Source organism: Podarcis tiliguerta, assembly GCF_965153285.1.
Source record: "Podarcis tiliguerta genome assembly, chromosome: 4".
Taxonomy (NCBI): domain Eukaryota; kingdom Metazoa; phylum Chordata; class Lepidosauria; order Squamata; family Lacertidae; genus Podarcis; species Podarcis tiliguerta.
The window spans coordinates 40,241,455-40,260,508 of NC_139537.1; the positions used below are offsets into that span (position 1 = coordinate 40,241,455).

At 43.6% G+C, this 19,054-nt stretch overlaps 1 protein-coding gene across 2 annotated transcripts in view; it reads left to right on the forward strand.

Moving 5' to 3' along the window:
• The first annotated feature begins 6,308 nt into the window (after positions 1-6,308).
• Positions 6,309-19,054, forward strand: part of BCL9 (BCL9 transcription coactivator) — a 97,274-nt gene continuing 84,528 nt past the window's right edge. Inside the window, exon 1 of one of the 2 annotated variants that reach the window (XM_083439209.1) lies at positions 6,309-6,529. The gene's annotated coding sequence lies outside the window, so the exon portion shown is untranslated. The remainder of the gene's footprint in view (positions 6,530-19,054) is intronic. The other variant, XM_083439212.1, reaches the window with a different exon arrangement.

The window sequence follows — 19,054 nt, forward strand, 5'->3', positions numbered from 1 at the left end:
TGGAGATAGCTTAGGCACAGTTTACCCCTGCTGTGATAACTTTTTGCTTCAACTATTGCAGTGCTGGCCTGCTTTCATAAATGGTCCAGAAACTGCAATTGGTTCAAAACAGGGTCAAAAGACATTTAACAGTGGCTAGGAATTTTTACCATATCATGCCCATGGTTTGCCAGCTGCGGCGGCTCCCATTCTGCTTCTGGGACCAAATTAAATGTTGGTTTTAATCTACCAAAGTCTGCAAAAGCTTGGCACCTGAAACACTGCCTTCTCCCTCAGATGCTTTTTGAACTGCAAGAGCCTCTGCAGAGTGAGTCCCTGCTCTCAGTGCCCCCATAAAGTGAAACGAAATGGAGACAGCCTTTTCGGTAGTCTGGTGTGTGTGGAAGTTTATTATTTGGTATATTAATTGTATCCATTGTTTTTTGTTGTTGTTTAGTCGTTTAGTCGTGTCCGACTCTTCATGACCCCATGGACCAGAGCACACCAGGCACTCCTGTCTTCCACTCCTGCAGTTTGGTCAAACTCATGTTGGTAGCTTTGAGAACACTGTCCAACCATCTTGTCCTCTGTCGTCCCCTTCTCCTTGTGTCCTCAATCTTTCCCAACATCATGGTCTTTTCCAGGGAGTCTTCTCTTCTAATGAGGTGGCCAAAAGACCAAAAAGGATTTCCAACCAAAGTAAAATAACCCACATAAATATCACGTCAACATTATTGCAGACATAATTAATGGCTGAATGACATATCATTGGTGATGCCCAAATACCCAGGAAAGCAAACACATAGTTGTCTGGCACTAAAACAATGTCAAGGTTGGAGTTAGGCAAGTAATTCTACTATAGCTACCAAGTGGTGAAAGGATTCCATAACTTGTAATCCGTCAATTTGTATGCCACTTTTCTACCGAAAAATTGTGCCCAAAGCACCTTACAGCACATGAAAAGAGGACAGTAACAAACAGCAACACAGAGTAAAATAATAATTACAAACAATTAGCAATTAATCCATTTCAATAATAATTTACTTCAAGAGCATGCCATACTCAAAACTGTAAGCCAGAAATGCAAAGTAACTGCAGAAAGCGTCCGCAGGGGTAAAAAGTAACTTAAACTACACTAGTAATATAAAATGCATAAATTACAGTGCAGGAATGCAAACATAAAAATCCCATTAACCCCTGTCAACATGGGAGCAGTGAAAGATGCCCACAGATCTTCTTCCAAATAGGGTATGTCGAGAGTTTCCAAACACTCAACATACAATACCCAGTAGCCCTGCTCTTCACAGACACAACCCAGCCCTTAGCTCTCAGAGAGGGCATTATCCTCAGTGGTCTCCTTCTTCTGTCACTAGGAGAGTGACACAATCAATGGGCCAAATGGAGTGGCACCCTAAGCCTCAAGCTAAGCCTGAAGGAATGACACTCAAAGGGATGGCCACGCCTTTGGCTTATCAATGCAAATAATGGTTTTGTAGGATCAGAGCTGCAAGTTGTGTGACCAAAGCGGTTCTCTGGTTCTGGCTGTGTCAAAAGCAAAGAATCACCCTCAACAAAAAATCATGGTTAATTCCTTAAGTTTAGGATCTATTTTCCTAGGTGCCTTGGAAATTCTGGACGTAGTAATGCTACTAAACGTAGCAATATTATTTGCTCATTTTGAATATTTTTCTAAGTTGTTTTGCAAGATAGGTTTCCTGACATTCCAGGTCTTGTACAAACACATCCCCAGATTTTGGAACCCAGAGGCTGACTAATCCTGCTGTTTCTCTAAATATTTCTGCAGTCTCTTTCAGCCCTCCCCCTTCCGATTAGCTAGTTATAGCCACGGTTAAGGATCTGACCATTATGTTGGCCTAGGATTACATAGCGGAGAGATATTATAACGCCATCAAAAGTTGATAAAATAATTGTGTTGCATAAATAGCTCTTTCAAATAGCTTTAATGAGAAGCATCTGTCTAATGTGTATAAATGTATGTTCCAGGAAATGTAAAAATAAATACAGATCAGCATATATAAACAGAGGAGAAAGTAAGTATAAAAATATATATTTTATATAGTTTGAAGTATAACTTTTATATACTTAACATCTTTAGTATAAAGTCTATATTTATACTATGTTTAATTTTAGTGGCTGTATTCTGTAGATTTTAAATACTTTTGCTAATGGTGAAATACATATTTTTATAAATGCAAGTAACTTGGCTAATAGCAAATTTTAATAGCTTCCTTTATATAACCTGGACATCTTTTCCATGCACATTTCATGCTGCTTTGGATACATTTTTCCTTATCATCTGAGCCTTCCATTTTCATGCCATCTGGATTTTTGCAACATTCTGTTTATGTTCCATTTTTCATATGTCACATGCTTCTGAAAAGCAAAAATACCCTCCCCCATTGTCTTTCCCCTCTCTCTGATCAATTCCTCTTTCTTCTCCATCTAATCCCCAAACCACACAGTAGGTGCCAGTTAAAATGAGACCTGGAAAAAAACCCCAACTACCTTTGTGAACGAGTATCAAGGTAGGCAGAATTTTTTGTGGCTTCAACACTGAAGTCAGCACGGAGTCAGAAGAATTGGGTTCACTCCTTCTCCTTTAGGTGGCCTTGGGCAAAGTGCTTAATCATTGTCTGTTTCTCCACCTACGAAACTGAGATAATAACGTTTGCTCTTATTTACAAAATCACTTTGATATCCTTGGATGAAAGGCACGGTTATACACATGAAGCCTGCTGAAGTTTTTGTGGCATTTCCTAGGGCCTTGCAATCCTTTTTCTGACAAGCTGAGAAACCGGCCCTTTTGTTGTCTCTGGGCCCAGTGCATATTTTTCAAGGTGGAGCTTTGCAGTTTTGTCTCATGAAACTTCCAACAGTCATTCATGCAGTTCAACACAAATTCATACATAGTATGCAGAACATAATGCATTGTACCACCTAGATTTTTATTTAGTCTTTGCACTTCCAAATAAGGATTCTGGGGGGAAAGAAAATATGAGAAATAAAAAATCCAAATCCAAAAACCAGACAACCAATAAATAGATCAGGCACAAGCATTTCACATACTCCATCCCCAATCTTATACAGAAGTAGGTACACAAGTCCTTGTTTTCAGCTTCTCAACTCTTGAATTAATAAAGAATCTTGTAGCATAGTAAAGACTAACAAATTTATGATGACGTAAGTTTCCTGGAACAAAAAAATCCATATAATCAGATCCATGAATTGCCATCCCCTCATGGTGCAGAGGGGAAAGGAGAATTATAAAAGGTGGTGGTTGTTATTCTTATTATTCTTAATTTGTTAGCTGCCTTCTGTACAAGTGTCTCAAGGTGTTGTACAAGAAAAAGAGCAGACGAAAAAAAGAACAGCAGATATATTTAAAAACCAAAAGCAATACAAAATAGACATTCATGGCAGAGACCCAGTCATCCAGCTGAGACAGCCAATGGAACAAATATCTTCAATTGTTTCTGGAAGGTGCGGATACTGGGCACCTGTCATATCTTGACAGGACTGCTGTTCTACTGGTAGGAATGAAATGTAAAATGTGGCAATTCACTTAAGAGCTTAAATATAAATATATGCACAATATAGGACCATTTGCTACAGAAGCAAGCATGGCGGAATAAATGAACACACGTAGTGGGGAAAGAAAGTTGACTCTGTTCAGATCCAAACTGATAGAAGCAAGTTGTAACTCTTGAACTGTGGGCTGTTCCTTTCAAAGGTTGCAGGCCTAAACACACCAAGTAGCTAACAGAGATGGGTGGATTTCAGATAACAGCCATTGGGACCATAATGGAGGCAGAAGGTGTCTTACCTCCACCCCTTGCCCCATCTTCCCAATGAAAATCCCCCACCCCAAGATGCCATTGTCATTATTTTGCCACATAAACATTTATTCTAATGGGTCCAATAAGTAGCTTCAGGGGGGTGGCTGTTGATTTCCATTGAAGGTTTTTCTACAATCAAGCACCAGCAGTATATATACATTTTATGAAATTAAAACAAAAAACAAATAAGAAGGGGTTAAAGCCCCTTCTGTGCTGTAGCCCAAATCTGGATTAGCCATCCCCTGCTCCCCAAGCAGTGACTATTTGCAAAATTTAAGAGGGAGGGAATATACTGACATGATCAGGTATAAAGGTAAAGGTAAAGGTACCCCTGCCCGTACGGGCCAGTCTTGACAGACTCTAGGGTTGTGCGCCCATCTCACTCAAGAGGCCGGGGGCCAGCGCTGTCCAGAGACACTTCCGGGTCACGTGGCCAGTGTGACATCGCTGCTCTGGCGAGCCAGAGCCGCACACGGAAACACAGTTTACCTTCCCACTAGTAAGTGGTCCCTATTTATCTACTTGCACCCGAGAGTGCTTACGAACTGCTAGGTTGGCAGGCGCTGGGACCGAACAACGGGAGCGCACCCCGCCGCGGGGATTCGAACCGCCGACCTTTCGATCGGCAAGCCCTAGGCGCTGAGGCTTTTACCCACAGCGCCACCCGCGTCCCATGATCAGGTATAGTTCAGTCCTAAAGCATCTCATTGAACTTAGTGGGACTCCCTTTTTATTAGCTAATTATCATGTCAACGATCTGTGGCACATGTAGGGTACTTTTGTCTCCCATTCAAGCCCTGAAAGAGATCTACACCTGCTTAGCTTTCTAGCAAGATTGTTGCACCGCAAGGCTTCCCAGCCTGGGGACCCTAACAAATCTGAAAAAACATGTTTATTGCATCAGTTACTGTATATGTTGATGCAAGTAGTTGCTTTTTTGGGGGTGGGGGTGGTTGACTGTTACCTATGTGAGTCTAACAATTTTTCACACTTCTTTATCACACGAGCATGCTGGTCTTTTTCACTATTCTTTTTTAAGCTCCACTGGACTCAATGTCAGAAGCGCAGTATTTTAAGCAGAATCTACTACCTCCCAAGCCCTTCATTAATTCCATTACTCTTTTATCCCACCCTCAAGGAACTCAGAAATAGGGCACATGGTTCCTGCTGCCATTTTATCCTTACCACAGCCCTGTGGTTAGGCTGAGAGACAGTCACCCAGTGAGCATCATGACTTCACCCAAGGTCACCCAGTGAACTTCATGGCTGAGTAGGGATTTGAACCCTGGTCTCCCAGGTCCTAGCCTGGCATTCTAACCATTGCACCACACCAGCTCATCTACCTAACATACCCAAAACGGACGGTTAACGGATATGAGCTTTAGCTCCAGTTTGCAACAAGTACACTACATGACCTTGAGCAACCTCCTTGGACGGCTGACTCCCTTTCCTTGGAACAATGCTGTGTTACCCTCGGGAGTGTGTGTGGTGTTTTTTTTTAAGTGTTACTATTGCACAATGGGCAGCATCAGGATCAATCTGTGAGAGAGCCTCTGGCTCGGGTTTGACCTCCTCCCTGAAGTTCATTGGGCGGCTTTGTGGAAGTCACTCCACAAGGTTGCACAACAACCGTTCACCCACATCTCACAGGGTTGTTGTGAGGACACGGAAAGAAGGTCAGCCCTGTGGGATGTAGAACACGTTGTGCCCTGGCAGTGCGCTGGAGAAATGGGTGGATGTGAGGAAGGCTGGGGAGAAAGTGAAATAATGAAACCCAGAATGGATTATGTAAAACACCCTGTTATTTATCTATTGTGTGTGTGTGGAGGGAGAAGGAGAGGGAGATCGATCTCATCTGACTGAGGTTGCAAGGCGAATTTCACCCACCCCCATGCCCAAAATACGATGCAAAAGAGTTTGATTCGCCTGCCTTCTCCCCGCCCCAGTTGTTCCTTCTTTGACCCCCCCCCCTTGCACCCGAAGAAGGCAAATGCTTTGCAATGTTGTGTGCACAGCTTCTCTCTCTCTCTGCCATTTTACTGGGACACAGCAGACAGCTCTTTCCCTGCCCCCAACTCAGCCTGGGCTTTTTTCCCTGTCTCTTAACTCCACCAGTACAGCAGTGAGCTGAGCTCTGCGTCTGTGTATGTGTGTGTAGAGGGAGGAGTGGGGGGGCTAAGCCAAACCCGCCTGCCTGTCACTGGAGTTTTAGTTTGCATTCTGAAGAAAGGAGGAGGGGGAGGGAGGGGGAGGGAGAAGGGAGGGAGAATGTCTTGTTTGTGGCTTGTCAGCAATTGCTTGAGACAAGCTTCCATGTGTGAAAGCTACTTGGCATGAATGCCTGGGCCGTACCAAGTCTCCCGGCAGCGAGAGGGGGGAGGCCGAAGGAAAAACAGAGCCGCCCGGAGCAGACAATAGGCCCCTCAAGTGTTCCCCCCAAGTTGCTTTGATGTTGTCCTCGTGTCTTGGTACCAGGAGGCCGGGGGGCTTGCAAGGAAAGGGGCTCGGGTCTTGTTTTTGTTTTTTTGTTTCCTTTCACTTTCCACCCCCCCTTTTTTTCTTTTTTCGCCTTGGCGGAAAATGATTCTCCAGAAATTCTCCTCATAACACACAATTTAAAAAAGAGAAAAGAGAGAGGGAGAGAGAGAGAGGGAGAGGGGGAAAAAAAGAGACAGAGAGAGAAAGAAAAACAGGTAAGAGAGAGGCTACATTCCCTTCCCCTTCTGTGTGGCACCACAAGCAGCAGCAACACGAGCCCGAGAGGAGCTTGTTTGCTCCCCAGCCTGGAGCGCTCCGTGCTTGGCAAGGAGGAGGGGGACCACGCATTGCCGGAGCTGCCTCGCCGGGTTGGGGGCCAGTGAGTGGCAGGCGGCTGGTCGCCTCGCAGGCGCTCCGGGGAGAGCGAGCCCAGGAATGCGTGCTCCTCTCTCTCCCGCTCTCCCTATGCATGCATGTATTGGAGGTGGCTCCTGGTAGGCGCTGTTATTTGGTTGCAGTTGCGCTTCTCTTCTCTCCCGCCCCCCCCGCCGCCGCTTTCCGTCTCCTTCCTCGCCCCGCGAAGAGAAGGGGGGCGGCTGCCGCTGCTGGGCAAGCGGAGGGGGGCGCGCGCGGAGCAGCAGGCTCCTGGCTGGCGGCCTCGGAGCTCCAAGCTCTCCCACCTCCTTCATTCACAGCTTCGGAGAGCGCAAGGGCTGCCGCTGCTGGCCCGGCTAAAAGCAGCCGCCGCAGCCGCTTGCCTGGCGAGCAACAGCCCTCTTGGCTGGGGGGCGGAGGGGGGACGCGCCTTTGCACAAGACCCAGCCCAGCTTTGGGGCTGCCGCCGCCGCTACTGCTGAGCGAAAGATGCATCGAGGTCGCAGGGCTCAGACTGGAGTGGGGCAGGGAAGGAAGGGGCATCACGAAACTTTTCCCACTAGGGGTGGCGGCGGCGATCTCCGCCTTCCTGCCATGCGCCTAAGCCCCCCCCCCCCCCCGTAGTAAGAAAAGGAAAGATGCACACCCATCTAACCCACCCAAGGGAATTGTTTCATTGTGGCGTTAAAATTGTTCTCGTTGGCCACAAGGGTTAATGAGAAGGTCAAACTTAGCGCTGTTTTTATGTATTTGTCATTTTAATCGCGTCTCAAAAAGCTTGAGCCCCTTCGATTTACAAAGAGGCGAAGGAAAGAAGCACGGCCGTTTGCAAATGAACACAAAAGCTTTTCTTTTCTTTTATGAAAATGTTTTAACTCGCCCCCCCCACCCCCACCTGTTGGCTCCTTGTCGTGTTCTGTTGTGTCTTTTTTGCAAGATTTACTGGGCGATTGATACTGAGAATGAGGTGGGAGGAGGAATCGGGGTTTTTCACCCGCCTCTCTAATTGTACATATGTTGTGTTCTTTTGGTCCCCCCTTTAAAAAAGCTGGATGCCAGGAAGAATGAGACCATGAATCTTTTGTCATTGTTATATCAAGAATCTTGTGTTGTTCTGAGTCTAGCGGACACGTCCAAATCTAGACGGTTTGCAATAAAGCTTGCGTTTTTTTAGGGCAACATCTCTTATGGATTTGAGAGAGTAAACAACATTTTATGTAGAGAACGGTGCTGTTTATCATTCAGCAAATAGCTGGCCGAGTGTGAGGGGCAACAATGCAAGGGGGCTGCTTGCTCACTGCTGCTGCTGCTTTTGGAGGGGATAACCTTAACTGCTGTTGAGGCAGTGCTCAAAAAGGGAGAGAAGAGCTGTTTCGCTATTGCTGCTCCTTAAAAATAATAACGTTGCTCTTCGTTCCTGTGGATTCCCATTATGTTTAAAATATTGATGGGATTTTAACTGAAACTGGATTCTCTGAGGTCTCATAGCTTTTATCACACACCATAAGTCTGGAGTGCATTACTTTTGGACAAATAGCAAGAATCTAGAAATCTGTAGAAGTCTTGACTGGCACAAATACTTCCCCCTCCCCAATGCCCCCCAATGCAACTGGAACCATACAGGAGCGGGTTGAGGAGGGTGAGGAAAAGAGGGAGAAAGAGGTCTAATGCTTTCCCAGCCCGGGCCTGTAGGAGATTACCATGTGCGTTAAAAGACTGAGCAGGATGGGAGAAAGGGGGAGGGAGACAAAATTGGCCTGAGACCCTCCTCAGTCTAACAAGGAAAATGGAGGCTCTCTTCTGCCTCTGCAAAGTGCAAAGCATGAATTCTGTCTAGTGACTAGTCCCATCCGTCTACACACACTCACTCCAGCACTTCTTCCACACCCAAACTTTATTTGGGTGAGATAGTATCTTTAATGTTAGGTGTAGCTCACAACGTACAATGCAGTTATAGGAGTAAATAGGAGGAAGGAAGATCAAAGTGTAGTAAGTCAGGATAAGAGAAGGAACCCAAGTTTTGAGACCATTGGGTGCGGGACAGGCTCAAGAGAGAAAAAGAGAGGAAGGGCACAGTTTTTTCTTAATGCAGGGCTGCTTTGCACATGACACTTTACCCAAACAAATATTGGGAGAGTGGTTACATCTATGCGCACCACTATAGGTGAAAATTCTACATGTCTTTTGTGTGTGTATGTGCGTGCTACATATTCACATACTGCGAAAGTGTTATTGCATATGTGCAGATGTATGGGTGAAATTATGAGTGCGAAAATGTGTATAGTTGGATCGAGGTAGTATGAAGGGGGAGAGAAATAATGCAAATATGCAGATAAGGTGAAAGGGCGACTCCAAAACTGAGGTTCAGAATGATCCATGAAATCTCTTTCTGCAAGGTACATTTTGACATGAAAGAGGAGCTCTTGGTTGTTGTTGAAAATGAGAGGGATACAACTGAGCATTGCTGTTTGTTTGTGAAAAGGGAGGTAGATATATTTATAAAATTATGAGAATTATGTAGATAGGCCTTGTAGGAAGGATTATAAGTGAGTGAGGATTGAAGTTTTAGTGAGGTTTTGGTGGTGAAGGAAGCATCCTGAAGGAGGCATCCTGAAGCTCTAAGTCTTATCTTAACAATGTGGTATTGCTCATTACATTTGTGTATTGTGCAGAATTGGGCATCTACCACTGGTCAATCTGTACACTTTCTTATATTGATATTAAGACTAAATTTGTTGGTTTATTTCATACATGGTTATAAATGTTCACAGATGCATATCAGAATGAGCAGTCGCACAATAAGAAAATGCATAAGTGGCAAAGAGTTTCTGTCTACATAAAGCACGCTTCTTCCATGAGGCAAAACATATGTATGCCATAAATATATAATACCTGTATTAATGCCAGGCGAGCTTATTTCCTTTCCATGTCTAATAGGCATTTACGGCAGCACAAAGGAGGCATAAAATTCTACCCTGTTCTAATGGTTAATACAATAAATACAAATGCCGAATACTTTACAAAAATGTCAGATGTATTCCTTTACGAGGTGCAGAAACACATCTTCTGTACCTCATAACAGAACATGAGATTAGAATGTCTCTTCTTGCGTGTTACCATCTGAGTTTTGTGTGTTCCCTGGAATTGTTGTGTAAAACTTGAATGTGGTATGCGGTGCAGAATTTCATCATTTGATTTACTAGAAGTGTGCTGGTGACCAGTGGCGTAGGAAGGGAGGTGTGGTGGGTGCGGGCCGCCCTGGGCATCACCACTGAAGGGGGTGACAAAATGGCAAAAATATGTGTTTTTAAAATAAGAAATTCCCATCGCGAAAGAAAGGTTTTTAAGTGCTTATGCTCACAATGTTAAGTAAATAAACCGGAAAATAACACTTACAACTGTAATTATTTTATTTTTCCTTTTTAAAAAATAATTTCAATGGGGGGAGGGTGTGACAAGAGATTTTTTGTACCGGGTACCACCTGACCTTGCTATGCCACTGCTGTTGACCTTCTGAAGTAATGCCCATAGCAAGGAGTTCATGGGGGGTGGCAAGGAGGAATCATAGAATCACAGAGTTGGAAGAGACCACGAGGGCCATCGAGTTCAACCCCCTGCCAAGCAGGAAACACCATCAGAGCATTCCTGACATATGGTTGTCAAGCCTCTGCTTAAAGACTCCAAAGAAGGAGACTCCACCACACTCCTTGGCAGCAAATTCCACTGTCGAACAGCTCTTACTATCAGGATGTTCTTCCTAATGTTTAGGTGGAATCTTCTTTCTTGTAGTTTGGATCCATTGCTCCGTGTCCGCTTCTCTGGAGCAGCAGAAAACAACCTTTCTCCCTCCTCTATGTGACATCCTTTTATATATTTGAACACGGCTATCATATCACCCCTTAACCTCCTCTTCTCCAGGCTAAACATGCCCAGCTCCCTTAGCCGTTCCTCATAAGGCATCATTTCCAGGCCTTTGACCATTTTGGTTGCCCTCCTCTGGACACGTTCCAGTTTGTCAGTGTCCTTCTTGAACTGTGGTGCCCAGAACTGGACACAGTACTCCAGGTGAGGTCTGACCAGAGCAGAATACAGTGGCACTATAACTTCCCTTGATCTAGATGCTATACTCCTATTGATGCAGCCCAGAATTGCATTGGCTTTTTTAGCTGCCGCGTCACACTGTTGGCTCATGTCAAGTTTGTGGTCAACCAAGACTCCTAGATCCTTTTCACATGTACTGCTCTCAAGCCAGGTGTCACCCATCTTGTATTTGTGAACCTGAATATGCAGGGGGAGGCAAGGAGCAGCATCTCAGAGGCTGGGGAGGGCAGTTGGCTCTGGTCAGGGATTGGAGGGTAGGGCTCTACGTCTTCATTTCTCTGTCACTATAGAAAAGGTGCCATGGTGTTCTACAAGTCTGCCTTCCCCCATCAGATAGAAGAAGGCCACAAAGCAAGAAGATAGGACAGGGGCTAGTTACCCTTATAACCCTACCCTCTCTATAGGCCATCCCCATAAGGACCACAGGTATGGGTTATTTTTAACACTGCTCGCTCACATTTTAAAAGAGGTGTGGCTTTTATGTGTGCAGTGATGGATGAGTGAACCTCTCACCGTGCATCTACTACAGCATAACTTCATTGTTTACATTTTTGGGGGGGTCAGTGAGTTAAGTTTGCTTTAATTAAACGTCTGAGTTATGCTAAAATGCATAATTTTAATATATATTTTAAAAGATAATTGAAATATTTGCACAATAGTGTTTATATAGTTTTTAAAAAGGGTTTTAGTGTAGGTTTAGAAATTGATTTGAAAACCCATGCTGCTTTTCCAATTGGTACTATTTTAACACTTTGGGGTTGGGGCTCCCCATCCTAATTCATTTAATACTTTTTAGCCTTCCTTTTAAAATGCCACCAAGGTGCTTTGCAAAAGCATCCTTTTTATTTTTAAGCATTTTAACATAAATTAAATAATTGATTTCTAAAATCCTGTGCTGGCAATTATTGTCTCTTCCCCACCATTAACGTGGCTGGATCTTGCAAGTAGTGTAAACGGAACAGTGGGATGTATGCAGCGTTGCAACCCCTGAAGTGCAGAAAGTCAATTGCAGTTTGGCATGTGGATTACAGCAGAAAGACAATGATTTGAGGAGTGCTAGGAGTTGCTAGACAGCCTAGATGCACCCCAGTTGTATAACTTCATTACATGGTAAACGTAAAGGACCCCTGGATAGTTAAGTCCAGTCAAAGGCGATTATGGGGTGCGGTGCTCATCTTGCTTCAGGCCAAGGGAGCTGGCGTTTGTCCACAGACAGCTTTACTGGTCATGCTGCCAACATGACTAAACTGCTTGTGGTGCAACAGGACACTGATGGAAGCCAGAGCAAACGGAAACGTCGTTTATCTTCCCGCTACAGCAGTACCTATTTATTTACTTGCACTGGTATGCTTTCGAACTGCTAGGTTGGCAGAAGCTGGGACAAAGCAATGGGAGTTCACGCCTTCATGCAGATTCGAACTGCCGACCTTCTGATAGGCAAGCCCAAAAGGCTCAGTGGTTTAGATCACAGCGCCACCTGCGTCCCTTTTATGATATACTCCACACAGGTGCTGGTCTTTCCTATTTCTGTCTCACTTGGAGACACCGTCTTCATCTTCCCATGTTCTTACTAAATAGGCATGTCATCACATTGGGTCCAGAGTAACGTGTATTATGTTGATCAGGGACTGATTTCATTGTTGTGAGAGCCTCTGCTTCCAGCATTGCTTTATTTTTTTAAAGTTTTGTAGCATAGTTAAGCATGTCCAGTATGTGTTTTGTTTCATTGAAAAGCTTTTTGGCATGAAAGACCTATCACACTGTTGTTGTTCTTTGCGCTTACTGCTTCGCATCAAGGATCCCCACCTGTTTGAATGCAGCCCATAATGCTGATACCTGCTCATGGCTGTTTGGTGCCCTATTTAATTCCAATCTAGTTCCTATTAGGTAAATCACAAAGCTCAACAACAGTGAAGCACTAATTGGCCCCTTGGTAGCAGACGGAGAATAAACGCTGCCAAGGAGCGTTAAGAGGAAAAGAAAAATGGGGTGACGGGCCCTCCAGCTCTGCAAGAAACACTGAGCAGCAAATCGGGGCTAGCAAGGTCAAAAACTGGCACTATATGAAGGGCGAGAGTTCATTTTTAGAAAGGCCAACAGGTTGCTATTGCTGTCTCTTCTTACAAGTGGCAGACTTGGGACAAAAGGAAATACCCGTGCAGGTTTTTGTACCATTTTCCTCTTTGAGAGCTGTGTTGATCTAATTAGATATTTGTTTTTTAAATGCCAAAAAAATCCACTAATTTGCAAGCCTGACTCAAGGCCACAAACAAGTACTCCTTTTGTACCACTTATGCATTAAGGTGCAACCACCACCCTGGAAAGAAAGCGGAGGGGCATCTAGATGCGCCTGCCATTTGACAGCTTCTGCTCTATTGTGACTGGAAGGAAAGAGAGAGGCTAAACTGGGTATTTAATTTTCGTTAAGCTTGCATGAATCATATCGGTGGTCACTTGCCAAGTGGTTCTCAAGAACTCCTCTGGCAGGCCTCATTTTCCTAGGCAGGATATTGGGCAGGCTAGAGTTAACAGACAGCAAGGTTGTTGGTATTTGCTTTACTAGCTTTCTCCACCAACATAGTTCCTGTCTAGCAGACACTCAAGCCACAAACATGGTTACCCTGCTTAGAATATTCATAAGCCACAAAACTTATCAAAAATGGATAGGCCACAAGTTCTCTTGCTTGTTTCCCATTGACTCTAGACATTCCTTGCTTATGAGCACTCATACGCATAAACATACACCCTGAACAGGGAAGGTGTTCATTTTTTTATTATAATTCTTTTGCTGCACACAGTGTGGCCAGATGTACATATGCATCTCAGCTAACACAAGTGTTCTTGTTTTCTGCTTCACCGGGCATGCTAGAGAGACAGTATGTTCTAGTGGACTGAGCAGAGAGGTCCTGGAAGCCAGTATTTGAGATGTAGCCTGAGGCAAATCTGTCATCAAACCAGGATTAACTCTTTCCTTCTTTTTGTTCGACTTCTGTTACTTCAAGACGTAGACGAATCCTGTTATCCGAGTGATAAATATATTTGTCATGTGTGTTGTTTGTTTATGAAGCATTACTCAGTTGTCTAATGTTGCAGGGCTCTTAAATTTGTGGTCAGCAGCTATTGCTTCATGTACATCCACAGTATTTGCACATCATGCAAGGCAGCGGCATCTTCCTCTACAAGGCAGTCCCTCCAGAGTTACGGGGGCAAGGATGCTGGACAGCAAACATTTGCACAGACCACCACAAATGTTGTGCGTAGACACAGCAAATATGTGTTCTCAGTATGTTAACATAGATGTAAGGTTGAAGACAATGTATTATAAAAATAGAGCTTGCAATGCATCCTTCAGGTGTGGGATGAGCTTGGTTTCTTCCTGACTTCACAACTTAAATGCCAAGTGTGCAAACTGGCAAATTGAATGCTGGTTCAGTTGATATTTTTGCTTCTCCCCCACGCTTGAGGTGGGCCGCTTGCCTCCCCCCCCTTTTTTAGAACACTACATGTTCATGAGGTCATTCATTCGCCACCAGAATTGGCAATTTCCTGGGGTGGGTGGGAACTGGTTTTGAACAGGTGACTCATAACTATAAGCTTTCACCAGTTTCTTGCGGCTTCCCACAGGTTGGGCACTGTGAGACCAGGACTAGATGTCTATTTAGCCTGATCCACCAGGGCTCTTATGTTCTTTCTTCCTGGTATTTACTGGGGAAATGAGAAATCATTAACAGACCAGGGAAAATGACAAACTCAAAAAATTAAGTATGGAAGTTGCATAGTTTTCAAGCAGTCTGGTCTGCTTTGTTTAAAATTAACAACAGCAACCCTTTACTAAGCCTGTGTACTATGTATAAGCAGTTAACACTGGACAAAACCTACCCCTGCCCCCAATCTCACTGGTGCTGCCATGTAGCTCTCTTAGTTGTCAGCCTTAGAAGGAAAAGAGAGTTGTGGATGAATAGCTTCTGTGGCAAGGGATTTGTCTGCAGGCCAGTGGACAAGAGAAGAAACCCAGATAGCTGATGGAACTGGTATGCATTTTTTATTAGGGCTTCAACCCAATTTTAGGGAATAGTTTAAATTGATAGAGGTTGATTAGTTGATTGACCTATTAATTAAATGTGCCTAAATTTCACAATAGTTTTAGCACTATGAAAGGCATAGAGTAGCACAAAATATCATGTGTGTAAGTGGACGAGGGCTTCCCCTTTTTCGCGAAACAAATTTGTGAAATGAATAAACCCAAAACCCCTCACAAGTAAATAAACCCACCCGTTATACATACTCTCAATGTATGCTAAAACATCTGCAGCAGTTATTAAGCATCTCTGATGCAAACAAAACCAACTGAACTAATGTTTGATCAGGATCTGGTCAGCCCAGGGTAAAGCCAGAGGACTGTAGGAAATGGTTTCGTGTGGGTTCGCCATTCCTCTTCCCTGTATCACTACAGAACCAGTTCCCCAGCACGGTGTCAGAGGAGAGTGGCGCCCTGAGATCTATGGATGAAGGGTGGTATACAAATTTAACAAGTAATAAATTAATGAATAATTAAGTTAATGAGAGCTCCATGCTCACTTTCATGGGCAAATTCTGGAGTTCCAATAAGTTCATGCTGAGGTTGCCTACTCAGTTTTTGGTATTAGTTCAGACCTTGATTAATCATTTGAAGAATAATTATGTGATGCAAAGTTTGGGGCTCATAGCATCATATGGAAGTGGTGCCTTGAGCACATGTACGCAGAAATGCTCCTTCAGAGTCCGTTAGCCATGCAACTTTTAAGGAGCACCAGAGTCCTAGGGTTTGGTAGGAACCAATGGCCCTGTTCACTAAAATAAAATAATAATAATAATAAATTGCTTAGGCAACCAGTTCTGATGTTATGGGCTCAGAAATATGCGCACATCAAATTAATGTATTGAAGCCTCAGTAAGAGTTTTAACTAGCTAAAAGCCCTCAGTTACGTGACTGTTTAAAAATTATATTCATAAAGGTCTTATGCACAATTTTACATGGGTACAGAACTCAGTGGAGACCAGTTTTGCTTCAGGCAGCGTTGCAGTTGTGTCTCTCTGGTACTTATCTATTGCATTTTTACACTGACTGTTCTTCAATGAACTCATGTATGGGGTTTTCTCATTTTACTCTCACAACAATCCTGCAGGACAGGTAGGCAGAGTAAGATAGGGTGATGTCCCAAAGGTCAGTTAGTGCCTGAACTAGCATTCCCCTAGTCTAAGTCCAACATTACGGACATTTTAGCACCTTGACTTTGAATTCAGCTTAAAAAAAAAAAAGGCAGATTGATTCCTAATATTGACTACCCTTTCTTTAATAGTCTAACTTGGGATATTTGGAAGGGGAGCAGTTCAATAGTGATTGATCCCACACCCTTGTTTGTTGATACATGTTGGCTTGTTAAATGTTAATTTTCTGCACAGTTTTCCAAGTGAAGTCTTAATTGTTAGCCTCTGAAAGATGAATACAGTAGGTGTTTTACAAAAGTGACTTAAACAAACGAGGGAGATGTGAAAGAGGCTTAGTAAAAAAAGCAGCCACAATTGCAGTGCACAGAAGCAAAGTTTGGCAGTTTTAAATTGTTTTTTTAAGGAGGGAAGCCAGGACCTCAGAGGATAAGTAACAACTAAATCGCACCTGTGCATCCCTAAGGACAATCCATTAGCTCCCAAAGGACTCAACCTGCACAGGCACAGAAAGCATGTTTAATAGTGGAGTGCGGGAAGAAGCAGATGGTCAAAATGCAAATATGCTGTAGTGGGAGCTATAAGATAGAAATGATGTAAACTGTGGCGCAGCAGGTTAGCCTTTAAATCACACAACTGGGTTCTGGTTACAGCCAAGTTACTTGCTTTGGCTTTACACACAAGTTCCACTGAGTTAGTGACACAACATTCTATGAGAAAAGATGGAAGAGGATTAGGTATTTTCTCTCACTACCGAGTGGGTAATTTGTGTGCCTTATTCTTTGTGATATTAAGGCTGAAATCCTATTCATACTTGGAAGCAGACCCTGCTGAACAAGAGAATTTCACTTCCGGGTAAACATGCATAGAATCAGGTTCCACATTTGGAGTATAAACAGCTGAAGATTATTTTAGAAGTCTTGAAATTGACAGATAGGAAGACCTATCCCTGATGAGTTATCATTCTGCCACAATTTAAAGAGAACGGTGGAAGGTTCAGGCTCCTGATTTTCACAGGTTATATCTCGTGAAAATTTAAATAAATATGGTGATGGGGTTTTTTTTGGGGGGGGCGAATATGAACCTTGTATTAATCATAGATTGTCACTAAACTGCGAAAGGCAGAACGGAGGCTGCAGTGGATTAAGCTTTTTCTAATGGAACCAATCTACGGGCAGATTTATAGGCTATATCGGAGAACACTTGTTCACAGATATGTGTTTGCTGTAGCTCTCTCTCAGAGTGTGTGATTCTTTCGTTGTTCATTCCTGGATGCCACCCCCTTCTCTCCCCCCCCCCCCTTTTTCCCCTGCTGCTGCTAACACAGCATTGCTACTAGGGCCAGTTGCACCATAGATTTCTGCTGTCTGGCTGAAGGCTGCTGATCTCATTTTGTATTTGCCTCTTAGCAACACTCAGGTGGTAGCAACATTTAGTCTCTAAGGGCACATCTACACAAGGGGTTGACACATAGCAAAGAGTGTTATTGTTTTTGCAGTGTATTTGCTAACGTGCAGTAGACTGTCTCCAAACATTCAAGTGCATGTTAGATAATGTGTTTCGGGAAACATGTTAACATCACACCCTTTAAGACACATTATTCCCCTGTGTAACCATCTTGTTAAAAATTGGCTTCTCTTGTGCTAAATGCTGAGAAGTAAAGAACGATATTTAGCGAAAAAACCCAAAATCCCACCTGCTCTGTGGTTACTATTCCCCCCCCCCGAAAAGCATCTCAAGGGCGACACATCTTGCCTCCTTGTTCAGTTCCTCCTCCTTTTCAAACTTGTATTTATTGCCTCATTTTATTAAAATACTTGTATACTACTTTTCCAATTGTTCAAAGTAGTTTACAAACAAGTATGAAGAAATAAAAACAAAAACAAGCCCAACAAAATCCAACAGTCAGGCTAAACAGCCACGGAAAGCTTCAGCCAAAAGCAATTAAACACACACACACACACACACACAGAGAGAGAGAGAGAGAGAGAGAGAGAGAGAGAGAGAGAGAGAGATACATAGAGAGAGATACATAGAGAGATACTGTACATACCTTTCAGCCCCTATGGGGGAAAAACAAAGAAGTAGCAGTTTTAGCCAGTGCTAGCAGGGAAGATCCACAGCTTCAGAGACTTTAAAAGCCTCGATTCCAGCTTTTGATGGGGCAGATCCATACCATGCATATAAAGAACATCCAATGCGGCTGGCTTCCCCCAAAGTATCCTGTGAAATGTAGTTTCCCTTCCATTGAGCTACAATTCCCAGCACAAACCACATTTCTCAGGGTTCTCGAAAGGAAGCCATGTGCTTTAAAATGTGCACTGAATGTATGGTGTGGATTTGCACTTGGTGACCTGACAGTGGGAAGCCTCTTCTAGCTGTTGAAACTACCTGTGGTCCCAGTGTATGGCCTGAAGACACAAGAAGCCGCTGCCTTGCTGAATTGAAGCCTAAGCAGCTATGAGCTGGGATAGTGTCTGGATGAGAGACCACTTGGGAGGCACTTGTTGGCCGCCTTGGGGTCCACGATGGCAGAAAGGTGGGATATAAATGTAACACCATAAATTATCCCTAATGATTATTTATTTTCAGTAGTATTATTTGCCACTTACTAAAAAAAAATTCTGTCTCAGAGAGACAATTATTATTTAACCTCATTTTGGGTGCATTCCGACATGGGATATATTCTGTTACTTTTCCTGATTATAATGCTAGTGCTTCTGTCTTGTTTCCTAGCATTCCTTTCACACTGCAGTACCTGTTGCATTATGGAACTGTGGCTTTTTTTACTGATATACTGGCATGTCGCATTAAAGTTCATTCACACAGTGTGGCACAATGAATGTCGTTCCCTCGTGAGTCAACCATAAAAACAGCAGGAAACAACTGTATGCCAGTATCCCACCCCAAATTTCATCATTTACTCCCACGATTTTCTGGTTTAATGGTGTTGCAAGCAGATTATTTCTGGAACCAATTAACATGGAAATGAGCACTAAACTTCCACTGTATTCCACTAGGTTTCCAGAAGTGGCGTTTATGTTGTGTGAAAGCTCAAA